The sequence below is a fragment of the Bos indicus x Bos taurus genome, chromosome 6 (genome assembly GCF_003369695.1).
Source record: "Bos indicus x Bos taurus breed Angus x Brahman F1 hybrid chromosome 6, Bos_hybrid_MaternalHap_v2.0, whole genome shotgun sequence".
Lineage (NCBI taxonomy): Eukaryota > Metazoa > Chordata > Mammalia > Artiodactyla > Bovidae > Bos > Bos indicus x Bos taurus.
The window spans coordinates 83,500,095-83,510,516 of NC_040081.1; positions in this window are offsets into that span (position 1 = coordinate 83,500,095).

Consider the following 10,422-nt stretch of genomic DNA (forward strand, 5'->3'; position numbering starts at 1 on the left):
TGGTTAAAGCTTATTGCATATTGATTGCTTGTTATCAGGGTTTCAACACAAATGTAAATAGTTCCATTAGCTCATATAAAAGCACAATCATAATGCTATATAGTAGATGAAGACTTTAGTGACAGCTAAGAAAAACAGTTGGGTAAATGAACTGTGTTCCTATAATCAACTATCAGCAGAAATGTGAAATAGAAACTGGCTTTACAAACACTCAGCAGGAATCCAAGAAAGCCTGAACCTACACTTTGGTCAGCTAGCTCCTGAACCCTGTCTAACACTAGCTCATTGATTTCCTTTTCAGTGGTGTAGTGCCTAGGGGCATAGGTATTTGCAACATCTTCTTTGCCCATGGTGTCATTCTAGAGAGACCTTCATCACTTACGATCCATTGTAGGTCTAGAAACACTAGTGTGGGGACATACTTAAGAACACTAATCTCACTGAAGAAGGTATGGAAGGTGTCATCTCTCACAGTCCTCTTTTCACTGGGCTTTGGGTGGGAGGCTGGAATTTATATTCCAGCAAGTAGAGCTCCCAGGAGCTCTTTCTAATCTGTACAATAACCTTCACCGTGCAGTTAGCGATGCTTTAATGCTAGATGATTTAATGCTTTAATGATAGAGATAGGAAGCAAAGGTGTGGAAATACATACTGAGTCTAGGTTATCATCTCCAATAAGACAGGAAGAGAGATATCTATCTTTAATAATTAGTGAAATTTGACGATTTTAGGATAAACATACTCTAAAGATTCTTTATTACCAATTAAGATAATATTAAATAGCAACAACAACAATGACAAATTACTCTCATGAATCCTCACCCCGCTGCTGGTAAGATTTCATATTTAGTTCCAAATGTTGGGCAATTCTGGATGAAGGGGATAGGCAAGAAATAGATTTGCCTACCACCAAGCTCCCCTTGATAGTGGAGGACAGAGGAGCCTGGCATGAGAGTGGGACAGGACTTAGCAACTGAACAACAGGTTCCCCTTGGCTGGATCCCAAAGCTACCCATGGTCATTCCACCACCACCTCATCTGATAAAGGAATGTGACAGAGGGGAAGTTAAAGTGAAAAGAGGTGGTCTTAACTCATTACAATTATAATATCTTATTTTTGTGATTCTATAAAAGCATATAACCATAGGAAGACTTCTTTTCCAGGGCTCATGAGGGGGATGAACGAGGAGATTTGAAGTAAAGTTTCATTAGTTTCCTAGGAAATCCACTTCAGGTTGCCACATTTTAAAATTATTAATTTACTTGACAATTATTCTCCTGATCTAAAATGATTGTTAGAATTTTAAAAACTCATGCGAATTTCTTACTCAATGGACTAGTTATGAGAGAAATTCAATAATTAGGTAGAAGCTACCTTCTATGCATCAGATGAAGATTCCAGCCACTAGAGTTTAGATATTTGGATTTTGTTTTTTTTCTCTGTTTCGTTTTTTAGTGTTTATTTTGTTTGTTTTTATTTTAACTGGAGGCTAATTACTGTACAATATTGTAGTGGTTTTTGCCATACATTGACATGAATCAGCCATGGGTGTACATGTGTTCCCTATCCTGAACCCCCCTCCCACTTCCCTCCCCACCCATCTCTCAGGGTCATCCCAGTGCACCAATCCTGAGCACCCTGTCCCCTGCATCAATCCTGAACTGGCAATCTAGTTCATATATGATAATATACATGTATCAATGCTATCCTCTTAAACCATCCCACCCTCACCTTCTCCCACAGAGTCCAAAAGTCTGTTCTTTACATCTGTGTTTCTTTTGCTATCTATCTTTTTAAATTCCATATATATGCGTTAGTCTACTGTATTGGTGTTTTTCTTTCTGACTTACTTCCCTGTATAATAGGCTCCAGTTTCATCCTCCTCATTAGAACTGATTTAAATGCATTCTTTTTAATACCTGAGTAATATTCCATTATGTATATGTAACACAGCTTTCTTATCCATTCGTCTGCTGATGGACATCTAGGTTGCTTCCATGTCCTGGCTATTTTAAACAGTGCTATGATGAACACTGGGGTACACATGTCTTCAATTCTGGTTTCCTCAGTTTGTATGCCCAGCAGTGGGATTGCTGGGTCGTATGGCAGTTCTATTTCCAGTTTTTTAAGGAATCTCCACACTGTTCACCATAGTGGTTGTACTAGTTTGCATTTGCACCAACAGTGTAAAAGGATTCCCTTTCCTCTGAACACTCTCCAGTGTTTATTGTTTGTAGACTTTTTGATAGCAGTCATTCTGACCAGCGTGAAATGGTACATCATTATGGTTTTGATTTGCATTTCTCTGATAATGAGTGATGTTGAGCATCTTTTCATGTGTTCATTAGCCATCTCTATGTCTTCTTTGGAGAAATGTCTGTTTAGTTCTTTGGCCCATTTATTGATTGGGTCATTTATTTTTCTGGAATTGAGCTGCAGGAGCTGCTTGTATTGGAGAAGGTAATGGCACCCCACTCCAGTACTCTTGCCTGGAAAATCCCATGGACAGAGGAGCCTGGTAGGCTGTAGTCCATGGGGTTGCTAGGAGTCGGACACGACTAAGCGACTTCACTTTCACTTTTCACTCTCATGCATTGGAGAAGGAAATGGCAACCCACTCCAGTGTTCTTGCCTGGAGAATCCCAGGGACGGGGAAGTATGTTGGGCTGCCGTCTATGGGGTCACACAGGGTCAGACATGACTGAAGCGACTTAGCAGCAGCAGCAGCAGCTGCTTGTATATTTTTGAGATTAATTCTTTGTCAGTTGTTTTGTTTGCTATTCTCCCATTCTGAAGGCTGTATTTTTATGTTGCTTATAGTTTCCTTTGTTGTGCAAAAGCTTTTAAGTTTAATTAGGTCCCATTTGTTTAGTTTTGCTTTTATTTCCATTACTCCGGGAGGTGGGTCATAGAGGATCCTGCTGTGATTTATGTCGGAGAGTGTTTTGCCTATGTTCTCCTCTAGGAGTTTTATAGTTTCTGGTCTTACATTTAGATCTTTAATCCATTTTGAGTTTATTTTTGTGTATGGTGTTAGAAAGGGTTCTAGTTTCATTCTTTTACAAGTGGTTGACCAGTTTTCCCAGCACCAATTGTTAAAGAGATTGTTTTTTCTCCATTGTATAATCTTGCCTTCTTTGTCAAAGATAAGGTGTCCATAGGTGTGTGGATTTATCTCTGGGCTTTCTATTTTATTCCATTAATCTATATTTCTATCTTTGTGCCAGTACCATACTGTCTTGATGACTGTAGCTTTGTAGTATAGTCTGAAGTCAGGCAGGTTGATTCCTCCAGTTCCATTCTTCTTTCTCAAGACTGCTTTGGCTATTCGAGGTTGTTTGTATTTCCATACAAATTGTGAAATTATTTGTTCTAGTTCTCTGAAAAATACTGTTGGTAGCTTGATAGGGATTGCATTGAACCTATAGATTGCTTTGGGTAGTATACTCATCTTCACTATATTGATTCTTCCTATCCATGAACATGGTATATTTCTCCATCTATTTGTATCATCTTTTATTTCTTTCATCAGTGTTTTATAGTTTTCTATATATAGGTCTTTTGTTTCTTTAGGTAAATTTATCTCTAAGTATTTTATTCTTTTCATTGCAATGGTGAATGGAATTGTTTCCTTAATTTCTCTTCTGTTCTCTCAGTGTATAGGAATGCAAGGGATTTCTGTGTGTTAATTTTACATCTGGAAACTTTACTATATTCATTGATTAGCTCTAGTAATTTTCTGGTGGAGTCTTTAGGGTTTTCCATGTAGAGGATCATGTCATCTGCAAAGAGTGAGAGTTTTATTTCTTCTTTTCCAATCTGGATTCCTTTTATTTATTTTTCTTCTCTGATTGCTGTGGCTAAAACTTCCAAAACTATAGTAGTGGTGAGAGTGGGCACCCTTATCTTGTTCCTGACTTTAGGGGAAATGCTTTCAATTTTTCACCATTGAGGATAATGTTTGCTATGGGTTTGTCATATATAGCTTTTATTATGTTGAGGTATGTTCCTTCTATGCCTGCTTTCTGGAGGGTTTTTATCATAAATGGATGTTGAATTTTGTCAAAGGCTTTCTCTGCATCTATTGAGATAACCGTATGGTTTTTATCTTTCAATTTGTTAATGTGGTGTATCACAGTGATTGATTTGTGAATGTTAAAGAATCCTTGCATCCCTGGGATAAAGCCCACTTGGTCATGATGTATGATCTTTTTAATATATTGTTGGATTCTGTTTGCTAGAATTTTGTTAATTCTAATTAAGGATTTTTGCATGTAAGATTTTTGCATGTTAAGGATTTTGGCCTGTAGTTTTCTTTTTTTGTGGCGTGTTTGTCTGGTTTTGGTATTAGGGTGATGGTGGCCTGATAGAATGAGTTTGGAAGTTTACCTTCCTCTGCAATTTTCTGGAAGAGTTTGAGTAGGATAGGTGTTAGCTCCTCTCTAAATTTTTGGTAGAATTCAGCTGTGAAAGCATCAGGTCCTGGGCTTTTGTTTGCTGGAAGATTTCTGATTACAGTTTAGATTTCTGTGCTTGTGATGAGTCTGTTAAGATTTTCTATTTCTTTCTGGTTCAGTTTTGGAAAGTTATACTTTTCTAAGAATTTTTCCATTTCTTCCAAGTTGTCCATTTTATTGGCATATAGTTGCTGATAGTAGTCTCTTATGATCCTTTGTATTTCTGTGTTGTCTGTTGTGATTTCTCCATTTTCATTTCTAATTTTTTTGATTTGATTCTTATCACTTTTTTCCTTGATGAGTCTGGGTAATGGTTTGTCTATTTTGTTTATCTTTTCAAAGAACCAGCTTTTAGCTTTGATGATTGTTACTATGGTCTCCTTTGTTTCTTTTTCATTTATTTTTGCCCTGATTTTTATGATTTCTTTCCTTCTACTAACCCTGGGGTGCTTCATTTCTTCTTTTTCTGGTTGCTTTACGTGTAAGTAAGGTTATTAATTTGATTTTTCTCTTGTTTCTTGAGGTAACCTGGTACTGCTATGAACCTTTCTCTTACCACTGCTTTTACTGAATCCCATAGATTTGGGATTGTTGTTTTCATTTTCTTTCATTTCTATGCATATTTTGATTTCATCTTTGGTTTCTTCGGTGATTTTTTGGTTATTCAGAAGCATGTTTTTTAGCCTCCATATGTTTGTATTTCTAATTTTTTTTTTTTTCCTGTAGTTGACATCTAATCTTACCGCATTGTGATCAGAAAAGAGGCTTGGAATGATTTCAATTTTTTTGAATTTACCAAGGCTAGATTTATGGCCCAGGATGTGATCTGTCCTGGAGAAGATTCCATGTGCACTTGAGAAAAAGGTGAAATTCATTGTTTTGGGGTGAAATATCCTATGGATATCAACTAGGTGTAACTGGTCCATTGTATCATTTAAAGTTTGTGCTTCCTTGCTAATTTTCTGTTTAGTTGATCGATCCATAGGTGTCAGTGGGGTATTCAAGTTTCCCACTATTATTGTGTTACTGTTAATTTCCCCTTTCATATTTGTTAGCATTTGCCTTACATGTTGCAGTGCTCCTATGTTTGGTGCATATATATTTATAATTGTTATAACTTCTTCTTGGATTGATCCTGTGATCATTGTATAGTGTTCTTCTCTGTCTCTTTTCACTGCCTTTATTTCAAAGTCTATTTTATCTGATATGAGTATTGCTACTCCTGCCTTCTTTTGGTCTCTGTTTACAGGAAATGTCTTTTTCCAGCCCTTCACTTACTGTTTGTATGTGTCCCTTGTTTTGAGGTGGGGCTCTTGTAGACAGCCTATATGGGGGTCTTGTTTTTGTATCCATTCAGCTGGTCTTTGTCTTTTGGTTGGGGCATTCAACCCATTTATGTTTAAGGTAATTACTGATAAGTATGATCCCGTTGCCATTTACTTTATTGTTTTGGGTTTGAGTTTATAAACCTTTTCTGTGTTTCCTGTCTAGAGAAGATCCTTTAGCATTTGTTGAAGAGCTGGTTTGGTGGTGCTGAATTTTCTGAGCGTTTGCTTGTCTTTAAAGCTTTTGATATCTCCTTCATATTTGAGTGAGATCCTTGCTGGATACAGTAATCTGTGTTGTGGTTTTTCTCTTTCGTCACTTTAAGTATGTTCTGCCATTCTCTTCTGGCTTGAAGAGTTTCTACTGAAAGATCAGCTGTTATCCTTATGGGAATCCCCTTGTGTGTTATTTGTTGTTTTTCCCTGCTGCTTTTAATATTTGTTCTTTGTGTTTGATCTTCGTTAATTTGGTTAATATGTGTCTTGCGATATTTCGCCTTGGGTTTATCCTGTTTGGGACTCTCTGGGTTTCTTGGACTTGGGTGGCTATTTCCTTCCTCATTTTAGGGAAGTTTGCAACTATTATCTCTTTAAGTATTTTCTCATGGCCTTTCTTTTTGTCTTCTTCTTCTAGAACTCCTATGATTCAAATGTTGGGGCGTTTGACATTGTCCCAGAGGTCTCTGAGGTTGTCTTCATTTCTTTTAATTATTTTTTCTTTTTTTGTCTCTGCTTTATTTTATTTCCACCATTCTATCTTCCATCTACTTTGTCCTATCTTCTGCCTCAGTTATTCTACTGTTGGTCCCCTCCAGAGTGTTTTTGATCTCAGTTATTGCATTATTCATTATTGATTGACTCTTCTTTATTTCTTCTAGGTCCTTGTTAAACATTTCTTGCATCTTCTCAATTCTTGTCTCCAGACTGTTTATCTGTAACTCCATTTTGTTTTCAAGATTTTGGATCATTTTTACTATCATTATTCTGTATTCTTTTTTCAGGTAGAGTCCCTATCTTCTCCTCTTTTGTTTGGATTTGTGGGCATTTATCATGTTCCTTTACCGGCTTAATATTTCTCTACCTTTTCATCTTATTTAGATTGCTGTGTTTGGGGTGGCCTTCTGTATGCTGGAAGTTTGTGGTTCCTCTTTATTGTGGAGCCTGCTCTCTGTGGGTGGGGTTGGATAAGTGGCTTGTCAAGGTTTTTCCTGGTTAGGGAAGCTTGTGTCCGTGTTCTGGTGGGTGGGGCTTGATCTCCTCTCTCTGGACTGCAATGAAGTGTTCAGGAGTGAGTTTTGAGGTTTCTATGGGTTTGGGTGCCCAGAACACCCAAAAAGATTCACAGAGTCGGGCAGAGAAGAAAAGAGGGAGGGAGGAGATAGAGTTGACCTGGGGAGAAAAAGAAAGATCAAAAAGGGGACAGAGCAATCAAGCCAGTAATCACACTCCTAAGTAAAAATAGGTACTGAAGATTGGATTCGTAAAGGTACAAAATTGATAACAAAAAACAAAAAGCAAAGATTAAAAATCTAGAATAGAAATTAAAATCTTGAAAATACAATATGAAAAAAACTAAACAAAATCACAAAAATTATAAAAAATATGTATGAAATTTGCTTTAAAAAGAGGGTCTTTTTTTGGAAAAGGCATTAGGTTATAAAAATGACAAAGGAATAATAAAGAACTTAAAAATTCAAAAAATTAAAAAATGATAATAGTAAAATATATCTAGGAATTTCTCTGGAGCTGTTGAGGGCAATGTAGGGTCAGTTCAGTTCAATTCAGTCACTCAGTCGTGTCCGACTCTTTGCGACCCCATGAACCGCAGCACGCCAGGCCTCCCTGTCCATCACCAACTCCTGGAGTCCACCCAAACCCATGTCCATCGAGTCGGTGATGCCATACAACCATCTCATCCTCTGTCGTCCCCTTCTCCTCCCGCCCTCAATCTTTCCCAGCATCAGGGTCTTTTCAAATGGGTCAGTTCAGTTTCAAATAATTCCTTCTTCTCAAGGTTATACTTCTTCTCAAGGTCTATAGGCCCCTTCCAATGTAGTCAGTGCTAACTACAGGGTTTTAATCTGTTGCACCTGTCACTTCCAGAGCAGTTCCCTCTTCTTTGCTTATTTTGGCTTCCTCTCTTTACAAGTCTCTTCAGTGTCTAATTTCTGCCCTGACACTAGGGGGCGAAGTTATTTAGGTTATTTAGGCTAACTTGTTCGGAGAAGGCAATGGCACCCCACTCCAGTACTCTTGCCTGGTAAATCCCATGGATGGAGGAGCCTGGTGGGGTGCAGTCCATGGGGTCTTGAAGAGTCGGACACAACTGAGCAACTTCCCTTTCACTTTTCACTTTCATGCATTGGAGAAGGAAATGGCAACCCACTCCAGTGTTCTTGCCTGGAGAATTCCAGGGACGGCGGAGCCTGGTGGGCTGCTGTCTATGGGGTCACACAGAGTCAGACACGACTGAAGCGACGTAGCAGCAGCAGCAGGCTAACTTGTTCAGTTGTGCTGTGAAGAGGGAGGAACACTGCAAACAAATATCATGGTGTGTAGGGGGAGTGCTCACAGTGTCTGGGCCACACTGGGTTTGCCCCTGCTAATGGAGTGTATGCTTTCCTGGTCTACAGTGCTCAGGCTCCAGGTTGCTCTGCAGGGGAACTGTCTAAGGTGGGCCTTGGGTTGGCATGCACTTCCCAGGTCTAAGCCGCTCAGGTTCAGGTTCTCAGGTACTCCACAAAGGGACAGACTCGGCTGGGCCTGCGTTTTGTGCTCTTCCCAGGTCCGAACAGCTCAGGCAACCAGGTGATCGGGGAGTGCACTCTCCCAGCTGGGCGGTGCATCTTATCACCTCCCTGGTCCCAGCCCCTCGGTTTCCTGGGTATGCCATGAGAGCGCAGTCTCAGATGTGTCATGTGGCTCCTCTGGGGAGCTGATCTCTGACTGCGACCCTCATGGCAGATGTCAACCCTCCAGGATCACAGCAAGACTTCGTTAGTAACTGGGGACTTGCTCACAGTTCGGTAGAGGGTGCCATCTCTGGGGCCAAGACTGCCCCTTGCCTTCTGGCTCTGGCTGTCGCTCGCCTGCGTCTCTGCCTCCAGTGGGGGGAGGGGCTGGTCTGCAGCCGGCTAGCTCTCCTCTAGTGTTTGCACAATCCTTTGTTTTGTGAGCAGGCCAGGCTGTGCCTCAGAGCTTTTCATGGGCAAGTTCTCTCTCTCTCTCTCTTTTTTTTTCTTTCTGGCTATCCTTCAGTTTGGATTGCTATCTCATGTTAGCTCCCTCAGACTGTCTTCAGGGCTTTCAGGCCGGGTCCCTACCCTATGCATGCAGCCGGCGCCTCCCTGTTCAGCCCCCCGCTAGCTGCTGGCGGATGCAAGCCTCTGGGCTACCTCTCTGCTGGGAGTTGCAGCTAGACACGTAATCTGTGGGTTCTCTCTTTTTTTTCCTCCCAGTTATGTTGCCCTCCCAGATTCCAAACCTTTCCACAGACCCACCGGTAAGAGGGTTTCCTGGTATTTGGAAACTTCTCCTCCTTCATGACTCCCTCCCCAGGACAGGTCTCTGTCCCTAACTCTTTTGTCTCTCTTTTTATTTTTTATATTTTGCCCTACCTCCTTTCGAAGAGAATGGGCTGCCTTTCTGGGTGCCTGGTGTCCTCCCCCAGCATTCAGAAGTTGTTCTGTGGAATTTGCTCAGAGTTCAAATGATCTTTTGGTGAATTTGTAGGGGAGAAAGTGTTCTCCATGTCCTATTCCTCCACCATCTTAGGACCGCCCTTGGATTTTGATTTTGAAAATAATAAAATCTGTTCCCTTAGGGCTACATTTATTATTTAATTGCTATCGTGTAATTACTATATTTAGCCTTTATTCTTTTTGTTTAAATTGTGTGCTATTTAAACTTTGTGGTATACCTAGTTATGATTTTGAGAAGGTAATTGGTGATTATAGCTGGCACTTCTGCCTTCTGATCCCCAAAACATTCCCCTCTTGTTCTCATAAAACAAGACAAAAGAAAAACAGAGAGAGACAGAGAGGGTCGGGGGGAGAGAACTGATTAAAAAAAAAAAATTATCAGGTGACTAAATGTTCAGGGAAACCTAGTGCTGCTCTCTGTAAGATAAATCATATCCTTAAGGTGTTTAGGGTAATCCTTTTCTCCGTTGGTAGTGATTAGTTTAGGGGTGGTCATGTGCTCCAATTCTAGCCAGTTTAAGAGGAAGTGCTGAGGGTTCTCGCAAGGAGAGAAGCACAGTGAGAAGCCACCCTTTCTTTATGCCTTTGAGACTCCTAGTTGGTGACAACTAACTTCTAATAAATAAAGTAAAACCTAGAGGAAGTAAAGAAAATGACTCAAAGCTCTGAGCTAACCAACTCTGCATGCTTTCTTCTGGACTTCCTGTAGTATGAAATGAAAACTCACCATTTCTAGTCTGACATTTCTATTACAACAGAAAACACTCTAACAGAAACAGCATAAAACGAAAGTCATACAAACACACACATATAGTATTTATTTTACCCTTTTCTCATTACAAAAGCAATATATGTCTATTTTGGAAATTTGGGATATAGATATTCACAAGAAAGAAAATTTTTTAAAAATGAGAGATAACTATGTCAACACTTTTTGT